The 16,472-nt window shown below is 42.5% G+C and overlaps 1 long non-coding RNA gene across 1 annotated transcript; it reads right to left on the bottom strand.

The window, feature by feature from the left end:
* Positions 1-5,882: 5,882 nt before the first annotated feature.
* LOC140836096 (uncharacterized) lies at positions 5,883-15,939 on the bottom strand. The gene is made up of 2 exons (XR_012118978.1): positions 15,494-15,939; positions 5,883-6,082 (listed from the first exon to the last, which is right to left on the bottom strand). It is a non-coding gene; the product is annotated as an uncharacterized lncRNA (long non-coding RNA).
* Between the last annotated feature and the right edge of the window lie 533 nt (positions 15,940-16,472).

The following is a 16,472-nucleotide window of genomic DNA, read 5'->3' on the forward strand; positions in this document are numbered from 1 at the left end:
CCACAACACGAAGCAAACCGTTAAGCTGCCCAAGAAAACCGAAAAAATCTGCATGTTGGTTTTCTGAAAAATTCTTGAAACATTTCGGTTTTATCATGATGAAATCTGATCATGCACTTAAAAATACTGATAATATGACTTGATTGAGGTTTAGAAAAAGTATATACATGCCTTGGATTCGTTTCGAAAGAAAACGAAAAGAATGAGACGATCCGGCGCGGAGGAGACGGAGTTGCTTGCTTCACTACCTTTCCTTCCCTTCTCTCTATTTTTCTTCTCTCTTTTTGGCTAAGCACCTCACGAAATTTTACACTCTAAGCTCTCTGAATTTCAGTCATGGAGGAGTGAGGATGATGGTCTGAAAGGTGAGGAACAAGATCCACAAACAAAGGGCATAAATGCAATACCAAGCCCACCTCTCATTTAATATTTTTGCACATGCTTGTCAACTCTCCTTGGGGAATGCCTTGACCGATGGATTGTATGGTATCCAATGCTAGGATCATGCTTAAGACTAACTAATTAAGGTTTGGTTAATAATTGAAAAGATTAGCATGCTTAAAGATGTCAAAGAATTGGTCAAAGTTGATGAGTTGGAAATGAGTTTGCCTTGGCAATTGGGGTGGCAGAAATTCATAATAAAAAAAATTGAGTGGGAGGTGTTGGTTATCTAGTCAACTAATAAACCTTAAAAGCCTTACTAACCCTTTAATTAATTTAGTGAGCTAAACCCTTAATTAAGTAACTTAAATGAGCTCATTTCTTAATCACCTCAAGCAACTTAAATTAAATCCTCAAATCTTCTTACTAACTTGAATGAACTTACTTTCTAGTTAATTTAACTCCCGGAAATATTTCTCGAAATCTAAAATTCTATCTCAAAACTCCATCTCCAGTCCGGCCTCACTGAAATAACTGAAATGCTGAAAATCAACTACTGAGCTGAAATAATAAAATAATTAACTTCAAAGAAATGCATTTAAAATAATCCTCCAATGGAGTCAATTAAATTTAAAAATCTAGAATTATGCATGGTTTAAACGTAGACTGATTTACGGGTTCTACAATCCTTCCCCCCTTAAAAGAAATTTCGTCCTCGAAATTGAAACTCACCGAATAACTCGGGGTAACGCTCCCTCATCTCCGGCTCAGACTCCCATGTAGCTTCCTCCTCTGAATGGTTGAGCCATTTTACTCTGACTCGCTTAACCAGCTTGTTCCGAAGCTTCTTTTCCTGTCTGTCTAGGATCTGCACGGGTCTCTCCTCATAAGATAGGTTCGGAGTAAGCTGCAACGGCTCAAAGTTCAAGACATGCGAAGGATTTGCCATATACTTCCTCAGCATAGAGACGTGGAAGACATTGTGTACTCCGGCCAAATTCGGCGGAAGAGCAACACGATAAGCTAGCGTCCCAACTCTGTCAAGGATCTCAAATGGTCCAATGAATCTCGGACTGAGCTTCCCTTTCTTCCCAAATCTCATGACACCCTTCATAGGTGCCACTTTCACAAAGACATGATCGCCCACTGCAAACTCTAAGTCTCTCCTCCGCTGATCGGCATAACTCTTCTGTCGGCTCTGAGCAGTCCTCATCCTATCACGGATCTTGACTACTACATCTGCTGCCTGCTGAACAATCTCTGGACCCAACTCTGCTCTCTCTCCTACTTCATCCCAATGAACAGGAGATCTGCACTTGCGGCCATACAGTGCTTCATATGGAGCCATACCAATAGAAGATTGGAAACTGTTGTTATAGGTGAACTCTACCAATGGCAAGTTCGACTCCCAACTCCCTGAGAAATCAATGACGCAAGCACGAAGAAGATCCTCTAAGATCTGAATAACTCGCTCTGACTGCCCATCTGTTTGCGGATGGAAAGCGGTGCTAAACTGCAACTTTGTACCCAAAGTCGAATGCAAACTCTTCCAAAATGAGGAAGTGAATCTGGGATCTCTGTCAGATACGATAGAAACTGGGATGCCATGGAGTCGGACTATCTCTCGGATATACAGCTCTGCATACTGAATCATGGTGAATGTCGTCTTAATAGGCAAGAAGTGCGCTGATTTAGTAAGACGATCTACAATCACCCATATGGCATTCGATCCTCTGGCTGATCTCGGCAAACCGGTAACAAAATCCATGGTGACGTTCTCCCACTTCCACTCAGGAATAGGAAGGGGCTTGAGCAAACCTGCTGGTCTCCGATGCTCGGCCTTCACTAACTGACAGGTCAGGCACTCGGACACAAATCGTCTGATGTCCTTCTTCATACCAGGCCACCAATACAATAACTGCATATCCTTGTACATCTTCGTACTCCCAGGGTGAATGGAGTACGGGGACGTATGGGCCTCTGATAAGATGTCTGCTCGGATAGAATCACTGCTAGGAACCCATATCCTGTCTCGGTATCTCACAATACCGTCGCTGACTGAATATAAGACACTGCCCTTGGCCTCATCTCTTTTCTTCCACTGTGCCAATTGCTCATCTGCTGACTGACCGCTGCGAATACGGTCAAGAAGAGAGGACTGAATCGTCAAGGTAGATAGACGAGTAACTCTACCGCGAGGATAAGTCTCAAGATCAAACCTCTGTATCTCAATCTGAAGAGGTTTCTGAATCGTCAGGTGAGCCATCACTGCGACTTTCCTGCTCAAAGCATCCGCAACTACATTAGCCTTACCCGGGTGGTAGCTAATGTCACAATCGTAGTCTTTCACAAGCTCCAACCAACGCCTCTGACGCATGTTCAGCTCCTTCTGCGTAAAGAAATACTTGAGGCTCTTGTGGTCGGTAAAGATCTGGCATTTCTCTCCATACAGATAGTGCCTCCAAATCTTCAAGGCAAAAACTACAGCCGCTAACTCCAGATCATGGGTAGGGTAGTTCTTCTCATGGACCTTCAGCTGTCGAGAAGCATACGCTATCACTTTCCCATGCTGCATCAGAACTGCACCTAAACCAAGCTTCGAAGCATCTGTGTAAAGGACAAACTCACCGGGTCCTGCTGGCATGGCCAATATTGGTGCTGAGATAAGAGCTTGCTTCAAAGTATCGAAGCTCTTCTGACACTCCTTGCTCCACACAAATTTCACATTTTTCTTGGTCAGTGCTGTGAGTGGAACGGCAATGGAGGAGAATCCCTGAATGAATTTCCTGTAATATCCTGCCAGCCCAAGAAAACTGCGGATCTCGGATGCATTCTGAGGCACAACCCAATCTCGGACTGCTGCAACTTTTGCGGGGTCTACCTCAATACCACTGCTAGAAACAATGTGGCCCAAGAACGCCACCTTCTCTAACCAGAATTCGCACTTGCTGAACTTTGCAAATAACTTGTGTTTCTGCAAGGTCTGCAACACTGTGGTCAAATGTCTGCTGTGATCCTCTTGACTTTTGGAGTAGACAAGAATGTCGTCTATGAACACTATCACAAACTGGTCAAGATACGGCTGAAATACGCGATTCATGAGATCCATGAAGATCGCTGGAGCATTTGTCAGACCAAACGGCATCACCAGGAACTCGTAGTGACCATAACGAGTCCTGAAAGCTGTCTTCGAGACATCATCATCTCTCACCCTCAACTGATGATAACCAGAACGCAGATCTATCTTAGAGAAAATCGAAGCTCCCTGCAATTGGTCAAACAGATCCTCAATCCTCGGCAGCGGGTATTTGTTCTTAACTGTAACCCTGTTCAACTCCCGATAGTCAATGCAAAGCCTCATGGAGCCATCCTTCTTCTTTACAAATAAGACTGGCGCGCCCCATGGTGAAAAGCTCGGGCGAATGAATTCCTTGTCGAGAAGTTCCTGAATCTGCTTCTTAAGCTCTGCCATCTCTGTCGGTGCAAGTCGGTATGGCGCTTTGGATATCGGAGCCGTACCTGGCATAAGCTCAATGGAAAACTCCACCTCTCTCTCGGGTGGCATACCAGAGACGTCTTCGGGAAAAACGTCTAAGAATTCTCTGACAATCGGAACATCTGAGGCTGACTGGCTGGGTTCCTCGGGGACAGATAAAAAGGTCGCTAGAAATGCTCGACACCCTCTATGCATGAGTTTCCTAGCCTGAACATATGGAATAATGCGCGGTAACGAAAAGTACCTGTCCGGCTCAAATAAGAACTGCTCCATTCCAGGTGGTCGGACAAGAACAGATCTCCGCTGGAAGTCTATCAACACTCTGTTCTTCAGGAGCCAGTCCATCCCTAGGATGATGTCAAATTCCGGCATCGGTAGCACAATCAGATCCGCATAAACAAGATTACCGTGCAGCTCAAGGTCTATATCTCTGATAACATTGGTAGCTGCCATCTCCTCGCCTGACGGCAACACTACTGAAAAGGCTATGTCTAGCCCAATGGTCTTGATCTTGAGAAAGTTTGCGAAGACCTCCGATATAAATGAGTGAGTGGCCCCTGAATCTATCAAGGCCTTGGTAGCTTTGCCGGCTATGAAAATTCTCCCTGTCAACAACATGGTCTCCGGGTTGGTTTCTGCGGCATGGAGCGCAAAAACCCTGCCCTGAGTAGGCAGATTCCTCTGAGGGCACTGCAGCAACATGTGGTCTAGGCTGCCACACTTGAAACACTTTCCTGAGCCAGACATACATGCTCCAGGATGACGACGTGAGCACCTGGGGCAGACTGGGTGCTCCTGAGTCCTCGGGGCTAAGCGTCCCTGCTGCTGCTGCTGGCCTCTGTTCCTCGGCGGTCCATGGAAAGGCCTCTTGTTCTGCTGCTGATGCTGATGAGGAGGAGGGCGGTGGGGTACCTGGACTGGGCGCTTGCCCTGGCGATCCCTCTCGATGTCCCGCAGATCCTGCTCTGCGGCTAAGGCCTTGGAGACGGCAATCTCATAAGTGGCAGGGTCAGACACCCTAACATCCCGGCGCAAGATCGGCCGTAAACCCACTAGAAAGTGCATCAGCTTCGCTCTGGCATCATTCGCGATCAAGGGCACAAAGTGACCGCCCCTCTCGAACTTACGGATAAACTCCGTAACCGTCATATCCCCCTGTCTCAGGCTCATGAACTCTGTGGTCAGTCTGGCGCGAACCTCCTCAGCAAAATACTTGGAGTAGAAAACCTCCGTAAAGCGGTTCCAAGAAAGTGTAGCCAAAGTCAAGGCTACCGAAGCTCCTTCCCACCATAAGCGAGCGTCTCCGGTGAACAGGTAGGTGGCACATCGGACTCGGTCTGCGTCTCCTAGCTCCATAAACTCGAAAATGACCTCGAGAGATTTGATCCATCCCTCGGCAACCATGGGGTCGGACGTCCCAGAGAATTCCTTCGGACGCATCTTCATGAATCGCTCATAAACAGCCTCGGGTCCTGCCGGCCTGGCTGCGGCAGCGACAACGGCATTGTTCCCCGCAAACTGTGCGAAGAACTGCGTCATCCCAGCTAGCATCTGGGCATTCATATCAGGCGGAGGGGGTGGAGGTAAGTCTTCCTCCCGCCTACGATCCTCAACGTACTCATGACAGCGCCTCGCGCCACCTCTCGGGCGCCCAACCTGGTGTCTAGGGGGCATACTGTTCCATACATAACCCGTACGTAACTAACATGCATAATTCCATAATTTATTTTAACTGAACACTGAAATACTGAAAATCTGGAAGCATGCTGACAAAATAATTCATGCTTTAAATAAAATGCTGAACAAAATGCTGAACTGTAAAACTTACAGACCGAAGACGTGGCTTTGTGAGTTTCTCGGAGTCAGTAGTAGTGTAACCCTTTACAAGAACATAGGCTCTGATACCAACTGTGAAGGCCCGAAAATCCTTACTTTGAAAATTTGCGAAAAATTTAAAATTTTCCTTTTAAAAGAACTTAAACGGTCTCATTCATAAAATCACAGGTGAATCAAGTTCAATGTTTCAAATTATTGCAGCGGAATAAAAATAAAGTTGCCAAAAATAACAACTTAAAATTTGTCCAACGACTGATAAAAATTATTAGCGGAAAAATAACAACTGCTGCACTGAGGTCCTCGGGTGCCACTACTGCCGACCCAAGCTGGCTCACTGGTCCCCGTCCTCGGCCCTGGCCTCATCAATACCTACAACAATCAAGTCTAGTGAGCCTAAAGACTCAGCATGCATATATCGCAGGTAACGAGTAAAATCTGAAGTAAAATATGCATGGGATAAAATATCATGTCATGAGGCATGCTGAAAATAATCTGTACTCATGCTGAAAATAATCTGTACTGAGCAATTATAATACGTGCATAACTGAACTGATAATCATAGTAAAAACGTTTGCTCCTTGGAGCCCTGTACTGAAATAACTGGTAAAATTTTCTGTTGAGATTATGTTTTACGCCTGTGGCCACTGCACTAAGCTGAACTGATCGGTAACTGACTACCGGGGAGCCTGAAACTGAGCTGGCGGTCACTGAAGACCCGATGGTACCATCCTGAACTGATAGGTCACTGGCGACCTGATGGTACCAACCTGAACTGAGCGGTCACTGGCGACCGTATAAATAATGCTCCCACATAGTGAATGAACCACAAGCCATATCGCATAAATCTCAAAAATAATCATTTTCTGTTTTCATGCACGTAAAATAATTAACTAGCGATAATGAAAATATCCTGTAATTTTACCAACTGGAGTGGGTTGGATCGTCCCCCAGGCTCGCTGCAACCTAACGGTGCCATGAAAATATGCAATAGCTTAAACTTGACCAACTATGCAATTTACGTTCAAAAGATGCGGCTATGATGTCTAATGACTTCGTATTTAATCGTGACTCCGAACCAACCCGAACCAACACTGAACCAACATATAGTCTGAAGAACCTAAAGGGGGGGGGGGGGGTGAATAGGTTCTTTTAGGCCCTTTAGCGTTTTTAAAACGAGTTTGCAAAAATTGCAAGCGGAAGACTTGAGGGACAATCACAAATAAAAATGAATGCGTAAAGTAAGTGCGTAAAATAAATGCGTAGAAAAGTAAATGCGTAAAGTAAAGAGGGATAGAGATGTTTATGGAAGTTCGACGAAGAATCGTCTACGTCTCCCCTTCTCGATGAGGATCGAGGTATCACTATATCGACTTGGCTTTAGGAGCTCCAAGTTAGCTTTTACAACCACGCCTCGATGCGTCTACTTGGCCTTGAGGGCTCCAAGGATAGCCACGAACTTTACAACCCACTCGAGAGTATTACTTTCACTCTTTTTCTACAACTCTTTTGATATTACAACTCTTTTAATCAACGCACACAAGAGATAGTAGAAAGCTTTGTAGGAGACAAGAGAATGGAGTGGAGTGGGATTGGATTGGATTTAGAATGCATCCTCAAAGGCTTATTTATACTAGTCTTGGACGCCAAGGTTCGGATCTTCTGTTTATACTTCGGAACGTCCGATGTGATTGAAATCAATTTGCGTAATTCTGGGATGACTTTGGATCGTCCGTTCGTGACTTCGTAGCGTCCGAACATATGCTTCGGAGGGTCCGATCAAACTTCGTTGCTTCCGAACAGTTCTTTCAGACAGTGATGAACAACTTCGGAAGGTCCGAACTCAGGTTCGTACCGTCCGAACATTCCCGCGTTTCCGAGATTTGAAATCTTCAACACTTCGTAGCGTCCGATCATGTTCTTCGTAGCGTCCGAAATCTTACTCAATCAATCAGTCATATCAATTCGTCTCCGCATTGAAGTGATTTGATTGCTTGTGTTCGGAACGTCCGATCACGTCTTCGGAACGTCCGAACTGGCTCTTCGCTGCTTCCGAACAGCTTCCACTTTGCTTCTGATCGGCACCGTTTCGGAACGTCCGAACCAACTTCGGATCTTCCGAACTTAACTTTGTTCTTAATTTCCTGCATGCCTCAATATAAAACATTAGTACATTTTTAAGCCAAGTTTTGGTATCATCAAAACAAAAACTTTGGGATATGTTACAGCATTAAAAACATTAATCTCATCCTCGAGATTTGTATGCGTTTAAGGCGTAACAATCTCCCCCTTTTTGATGATCACAAAACTTGGTTAAAAATTGAGAAACAATAATCAACATAATCTAAATGTTATTAAATAACTCCCCCTTAATCAAATAACAAGTCTAAGAGGTTGAATTAAGGCGAATTTATTTAATAACCATTTAATAACAATTTTAACCAATTAAATTCTCCCCCTTTTTGCGATAATCAAAAAGACATAAATATAAAGAGAGACAAATAAACAGGTAAAATATCCACTATTAAAATTTAAAATATTTAGCACATAAATGAATGTTGAGCCATAATTATGGATAAATACAATTAATTTGTATTATCCGACATTATAATGCTCACATTAATAATACTCCCCCTCAATTTAACAAATATGTACGAGAGTATTTGACTAATGTTTACAACTCAATCATGCCAAGTTCACCACGCAAACGAGTAAAAGTAGATTCATCTAGTGGTTTTGTAAAAATATCAGCAATTTGATTCTTGGTGTCTACATAGTGAAGTTCAACATCATTTTGCTCAATGTGATCACGAATGAAATGATGTCGAATGTCAATATGTTTAGTACGAGAATGTTGAACTGGATTCTTTGTTAGACATATGGTGCTTGTATTATCACAAAAGATTGGAATTTTTGAAAAAGTAACACCATAGTCGAGTAATTGATACTTCATCCAAAGAATTTGTGCACAACAACTACCGGCAGCCATATACTCGGCCTCGGTCGTTGAAAGTGCAACACAGTTTTGCTTTTTAGAAAACCATGACACCAAGCAATTTCCCAAAAAGAAACAAGTTCCACTAGTGCTCTTTCTATCCACCTTATATCCTCCAAAGTCGGCATCACAGTAAGCTTTTAAATCGAAAAATGAGTTCTTAGAATACCATAATCCGAGATTTGGAGTATTTGAAAGATATTTGAAAATGCGTTTTAAGGCGAATAAGTGTGATTCCTTTGGACATGATTGAAATCGTGCACACAAGCAAACACTAAACATAATGTCAGGTCTACTAGCAGTCGCATAGAGTAGGGAGCCAATCATGCTACGAAATAACTTTTGGTCAACAGGTTTACCTCCCTCATCTTTGTCGAGTCTGACTGTCGTGCTCATAGGTGTGGATGAGGCTTTGGAAGACTCCATTCCAAACTTTTTGAGCATCTCCTTGATGTACTTCCCTTGGTTGACAAAGAAACCATCCTTGCATTGCTTGATTTGGAGACCAAGGAAGTAGTTGAGCTCGCCCATCATGCTCATCTCAAAGTGATCCTGCATAAGCTTAGAAAAATCTCTACACAAGTGTTCATTAGTAGCACCAAAAATAATATCATCTACATATATTTGTACTATCAGCAAATCATTATTTTTAGTCAAGGTAAACAAGGTAATATCAACCTTACCTCTACAAAAACCATTAGACAGCAAAAATGTAGATAATTTCTCATACCAAGCTCTAGGAGCTTGTTTCAAACCATACAAAGCCTTATCAAGTTTATACACATAATCAGATAAGTGCACATCTTCAAAACCAACAGGTTGCTCAACATACACTTCTTCTTTCAAATCGCCATTAAGAAAGGCACTTTTAACATCCATTTGAAACAATTTAAAGTCCCTAGAGCAAGCAAAAGCAAGTAGCATGCGAATGGATTCTAGTCTAGCAACAGGGGCACAAGTCTCATCATAATCAATTCCCTCTTCTTGACTATATCCTTTAGCTACTAGTCTAGCTTTATTTCTAGTGATTGTACCATGCTCATCTAACTTATTCCTAAATACCCATTTAGTTCCTATGACAGGTCTATCAGTGGGTCTAGGTACAAGATTCCAAACTGTATTCCTTCTAAATTCATTTAGTTCATCTTGCATAGCAATAATCCAAGAATCATCAAGTAAAGCTTCTTCTATGTCTTTAGGATCTATGTGAGAAAGAAAAGCAAGATAATTGCACATATTAGAAGAGCGAGTAGATACTCCCTTCGATGGGCTACCAATGATGAGGTCCATGGGATGATCCTTGTGCGTAGTCCACTCCTTTGGAAGAGGTGCGTCCTCTTGATCTTTAGGAACATCATCTAGGCTTGTGGACTCCAACTTTTCGCCAAGGATATCTATATCATCATCATCAGAAACAATAGGTCTAGGCAAGCAAGGGTTAGTTTCATCAAATATGACATGAATAGATTCTTCAACTAGTAAAGTGCGTTTATTAAATACTCTATATGCTTTGCTAGAAGTAGAGTAACCAAGAAAGATACCTTTGTCCGATTTAGCATCGAACTTACCCAAGTTGTCCTTACCATTGTTGTGGATGAAGCATTTTGATCCAAAAGCGCGGAAGTAAGAAATGTTAGGCTTTCTCCCTCTCCATAGTTCGTATGGAGTTTTCTTGAGAATTGGCCTTATTGATACGCGATTGATGATGTAACAAGCAGAACTCATCGCTTCAGCCCAAAAATATTTTGGTAGAGAATGCTCACATAGCATGGTCCTTGCAATCTCTACTAGGGTCCTATTCTTCCTCTCAACGACACCGTTTTGTTGAGGAGTTCTAGGACAAGAAAAATTGTGACCAATGCCTTTGCTTTGACAAAAAATTGAAAAATTTTCATTTTGAAATTCCGTTCCGTGGTCACTACGGATTTGTTTGATCAAAAGATTTTTCTCATTTTCAACCTTTTTGACAAAAATTTTGAAATGATCAAAGGCATCACTTTTGTGGGCTAAAAACAATGTCCAAGTAAAACGTGAAAAATCATCCACAATGACAAAAGCATAGGATTTACCTCCTAGACTAGTTGTCCTCGAGGGACCACATAAATCTAGGTGAAGTAATTCAAGGGGCATAGAAGTGGATACAAAATTTTTATTTTTGAAAGATTCCTTTGTGTGTTTACCAAGTTGACAAGCATCACAAAAAGAATCTAATTTTAAATTCAGTTTTGGCATTCCGGAAACTAGGTCAAGTTTTAAAAGTTTTTCTATGGTGCTCATCCCAACATGACCAAGTCGTCTATGCCAAAGAATGTTGTCATCAACATTTAATGTTACAAGGCTTTTTATTTTTGAAAAAGATGAAATCTTTAAATCGACCTTGTAAACATTTTCACTTCTATAACCTTTGAAACTAATGGATTTGTCAGTTGTGAGTGATACAGTGCAATCGTGAGGTGTGAATTTGACTTCATAACCCCTATCGCACAATTGACTAATGCTTAGGAGGTTATGTTTAAGTCCTTTCACAAGAAGTACATCATCAATAATAGTAGAGTTAGATATACCTATCGAGCCGATGCCTTCTATGATCCCTTTGTTGTTGTCTCCAAAGGTCACCGATCCCTTTTCTTTTGGTCGAATGGATTGTAGCAGCTTCTTTTCTCCCGTCATGTGTCGAGAGCATCCACTGTCAAGATACCAAGTGCTCGATGACTTGTCTCCCCTTTGTCCCTACAAGGTTGAGATACAGTTTGATAGTTGGTACCCGTTTCTTTGGGTCCTTTGAGGTTAGTAGCAGTTGGGGATTTGGGGATCCATTTCCAATAACTATTCTTGTTGTGTTGGTGTCTAAGTTTCTTGCATTTAGGTCTTATGTGGCCTATCTTACAACAGTAAGTGCATGTTGGTGGTGTTCTTGGTTTTGCCTTTGCGATAAGACTAGCGAAGTTGACTGATTTCTTTTCATATCCTAGACCTCCTTTGTCGAAGTTACACCTTTGCATGCTCAAGAGGTTTTCTAGTTTACCGCTACTCACATTGAACTTGTTGAAGGCTTTCTCTAAGTCTCTTAGGTTTGTCTTGAGCTTAGTGTTGTCATGCATCCTAGCTTCTAGTTCAGTTTTAAGTTGCTTATTCTCATTTCTAAGTGACTTAGCCTTATTGTACATACTAGTGTAAGCGGAGAGTAATTCATCGTAAGAGGGTACCTCGTCGTCATCCGAGTCGGTCAGATGATCTTCCTTCGCCATGAAGCATAGGGTAGACTCCTCTTCGTTGTCGCTGTCGCTCCACGTGGCTAGAAGGGCCTTCTTCTTGTCTTTGCCGGCCTTCTTCTTGGAGGGACACTCGTTTGCATAGTGACCTTTTTGTTGACAGTTGTAGCAGGTCACTTCCTTCTCAATCTTTTTGTCCTTCTTGTTGAAGTTGGAACTCCGTATGAATCTTTTGAACTTTCTAGTGAGGAGTGCCATTTCTTCATCGTCGCTATCTTCAAGTTGACTGGTTAAGGCGATCCCTTTCGCCTTTACTTTGTCGTCATCTTTCTTTGTCTCCTTCCGAGTAGATACTTCAAGTTCATGGGTCTTTAGGGTCCCATGAAGTTGATCAAGGTCATAGGATGCCGCATCTCCCTTGTTGGATTCAATGATAGCCGTGCGCTTTGCATCCCATTCCGCCGGTAGTGCTCGAAGGGCTCTCCTCCACACTTGTTTAGTTGGGTAGTTCTCACCAAGTTGGGCAAGTTCATTGATGATTTGGGTGAGCCGCCGGAACATGGTGTCGACATCCTCCTTGGGTTCCATCTCAAAGGTCTCGTACTTGAGTTGGAGAAGATCTATCTTTGTTTCTTTGACTTGATTGGTTCCCTCGTGGCAAATCTCCAATTTGTCCCAAATCTCTTTGGCGGAGGTACACGCCGAGATTCGGTTGTATTCATTCATATCTAGGGAACAATGAAGAATATTCATAGCTTTAGCATTTTGAGAGATAAGTTTCATATCGTCCTTGGTGAAGTCATCCATTCCCTTAGGAATTTCCTTATTATCCACCGTTTTCATGGGGATATAGGGACCTTTCACCGTTATTTTCCAAAGGTCGTAATCGACGGATTGGATGTATAGAGATATTCTATTTTTCCAATATCCGTAATTAGTACCATTGAAAAGAGGGGGACGATTTGTGGATTGTCCTTGGGCATACTCGCTTGCTAGATTGGCCATTTAAAAGATTTTGAAAAATATGGCTCTGATACCACTTGAAGAACCTAAAGGGGGGGGGGGGGGGGGGTGAATAGGTTCTTTTAGGCCCTTTAGCGTTTTTAAAACGAGTTTGCAAAAATTGCAAGCGGAAGACTTGAGGGACAATCACAAATAAAAATGAATGCGTAAAGTAAGTGCGTAAAATAAATGCGTAGAAAAGTAAATGCGTAAAGTAAAGAGGGATAGAGATGTTTATGGAAGTTCGACGAAGAATCGTCTACGTCTCCCCTTCTCGATGAGGATCGAGGTATCACTATATCGACTTGGCTTTAGGAGCTCCAAGTTAGCTTTTACAACCACGCCTCGATGCGTCTACTTGGCCTTGAGGGCTCCAAGGATAGCCACGAACTTTACAACCCACTCGAGAGTATTACTTTCACTCTTTTTCTACAACTCTTTTGATATTACAAATCTTTTAATCAACGCACACAAGAGATAGTAGAAAGCTTTGTAGGAGACAAGAGAATGGAGTGGAGTGGGATTGGATTGGATTTAGAATGCATCCTCAAAGGCTTATTTATACTAGTCTTGGACGCCAAGGTTCGGATCTTCTGTTTATACTTCGGAACGTCCGATGTGATTGAAATCAATTTGCGTAATTCTGGGATGACTTCGGATCGTCCGTTCGTGACTTCGTAGCGTCCGAACATATGCTTCGGAGGGTCCGATCAAACTTCGTTGCTTCCGAACAGTTCTTTCAGACAGTGATGAACAACTTCGGAAGGTCCGAACTCAGGTTCGTACCGTCCGAACATTCCCGCGTTTCCGAGATTTGAAATCTTCAACACTTCGTAGCGTCCGATCATGTTCTTCGTAGCGTCCGAAATCTTACTCAATCAATCAGTCATATCAATTCGTCTCCGCATTGAAGTGATTTGATTGCTTGTGTTCGGAACGTCCGATCACGTCTTCGGAACGTCCGAACTGGCTCTTCGCTGCTTCCGAACAGCTTCCACTTTGCTTCTGATCGGCACCGTTTCGGAACGTCCGAACCAACTTCGGATCTTCCGAACTTAACTTTGTTCTTAATTTCCTGCATGCCTCAATATAAAACATTAGTACATTTTTAAGCCAAGTTTTGGTATCATCAAAACAAAAACTTTGGGATATGTTACAGCATTAAAAACATTAATCTCATCCTCGAGATTTGTATGCGTTTAAGGCGTAACATAGTCATGATTAAAATACGCTGAAAATAATGAAATAATGCTCCCAAAATTATGATGGTCGAAATCTAGGTGGAATGGAGGCCAAAACAAGAAACGCTCTTTCGAGAGTTAATTTGGCACATCGCACCGTAAATTCTCGTACGACTTCAAAAATGATCCGAATGACAAACGGCCAAAAACATGACCTTCCTAACTTAAAGGGGCACTGTCCAGTCCAAGGCCATAGGCTAAAAGCCGACCGAGAACTCGAACAAGCCTCTGAACCGACACAGCAACTTGCTGTAAAATTTTCCAGCAGCTGCGCAACTTGGCACATCGCACCATAAATTCTCGTACGACTTCAAAAATGATTCGAATGACGAACGGCCAAAAACATGACCTTCCTAACTTAAAGGGGCACTGTCCAGTCCAAGGCCATAGGCTAAAAGCCGACCAAGAACTCGAACGAGCCTCTGAACCGACACAGCAACTTGCTGTCAAAAAAATACAGCAGCTGCGCACTTGTTTTCCTTGTGTCGTTTTCGAGTCCGCCGGCCATTGGGGCTTACACCACCGACCAGAGACCCTTACCAACATCCTAAGGAATGATTTGAACCATGGCTAAGGGCACAAGACCAGCCACAATTCGCACCAATCCAGCAAACATCAGAAAAGATTCACCCGAGAGCACAAATTCTGCGCGTCGGACATTGTTCTTGTTTTGCTGTCACGGATCGTTCCATTGGCCATTTGATTGACCATGGCACAATCTAGACATATAGGGGCATGGTATGAACCGTGGCTAAGGGCCATAGGCCAACCAAGATCCATACCAAACCACCAAACTCGAAATACATATGCTGTCCAAAAACTGAAGGGCCGAGAGGGGAGGGGCTGTTGTGATGTTTTAATTAAAAACCGAGGAGTCATGGACCAAGCCACCAAAATGGAGACTTAGTCATGTCTTAGACATGCTAGGGGAGTGATCCAACCATGGCTAAGAGCCCTTAGAGCAGCCAAGATCAGATCCAACCCTCAAGACAAGAAACTGAAATTTTTCGAACACCATTTCCTGCACCTATGGGGAACTTGCTATCATTTCGGTTTCCAGCAAGGGTGGGGGCTAAATGAATGGACCAACATGGTCCTAATACATCCTATTACATGTCTAGGAACAGCCTTGGGAGCCTGGAGTCGAACCATAACCTGAAATCCACAACACGAAGCAAACCGTGAAGCTGCCCAAGAAAACCGAAAAAATCTGCATGTTGGTTTTCTGAAAAATTCTTGAAACATTTCGGTTTTATCATGATGAAATCTGATCATGCACTTAAAAATACTGATAATATGACTTGATTGAGGTTTAGAAAAAGTATATACATGCCTTGGATTCGTTTCGAAAGAAAACGAAAAGAATGAGACGATCCGGCGCGGAGGAGACGGAGTTGCTTGCTTCACTACCTTTCCTTCCCTTCTCTCTATTTTTCTTCTCTCTTTTTGGCTAAGCACCTCACGAAATTTTACACTCTAAGCTCTCTGAATTTCAGTCATGGAGGAGTGAGGATGATGGTATGAAAGGTGAGGAACAAGATCCACAAACAAAGGGCATAAATGCAATACCAAGCCCACCTCTCATTTAATATTTTTGCACATGCTTGTCAACTCTCCTTGGGGAATGCCTTGACCGATGGATTGTATGGTATCCAATGCTAGGATCATGCTTAAGACTAACTAATTAAGGTTTGGTTAATAATTGAAAAGATTAGCATGCTTAAAGATGTCAAAGAATTGGTCAAAGTTGATGAGTTGGAAATGAGTTTGCCTTGGCAATTGGGGTGGCAGAAATTCATAATAAAAAAAAAATTGAGTGGGAGGTGTTGGTTATCTAGTCAACTAATAAACCTTAAAAGCCTTACTAACCCTTTAATTAATTTAGTGAGCTAAACCCTTAATTAAGTAACTTAAATGAGCTCATTTCTTAATCACCTCAAGCAACTTAAATTAAATCCTCAAATCTTCTTACTAACTTGAATGAACTTACTTTCTAGTTAATTTAACTCCCGGAAATATTTCTCGAAATCTAAAATTCTATCTCAAAACTCCATCTCCAGTCCGGCCTCACTGAAATAACTGAAATGCTGAAAATCAACTACTGAGCTGAAATAATAAAATAATTAACTTCAAAGAAATGCATTTAAAATAATCCTGCAATGGAGTCAATTAAATTTAAAAATCTAGAATTATGCATGGTTTAAACGTAGACTGATTTACGGGTTCTACACATCAGGTCGCCAGTGACCTATCAGTTACGGATGGTACCATCGGGTCTTCAGTGACCGCCAGCTCAGTTTCAGGCTCCCCGG

This window comes from Primulina eburnea, chromosome 7 (assembly GCF_022965805.1).
Source record: "Primulina eburnea isolate SZY01 chromosome 7, ASM2296580v1, whole genome shotgun sequence".
Classification (NCBI taxonomy): Eukaryota; Viridiplantae; Streptophyta; class Magnoliopsida; order Lamiales; family Gesneriaceae; genus Primulina; species Primulina eburnea.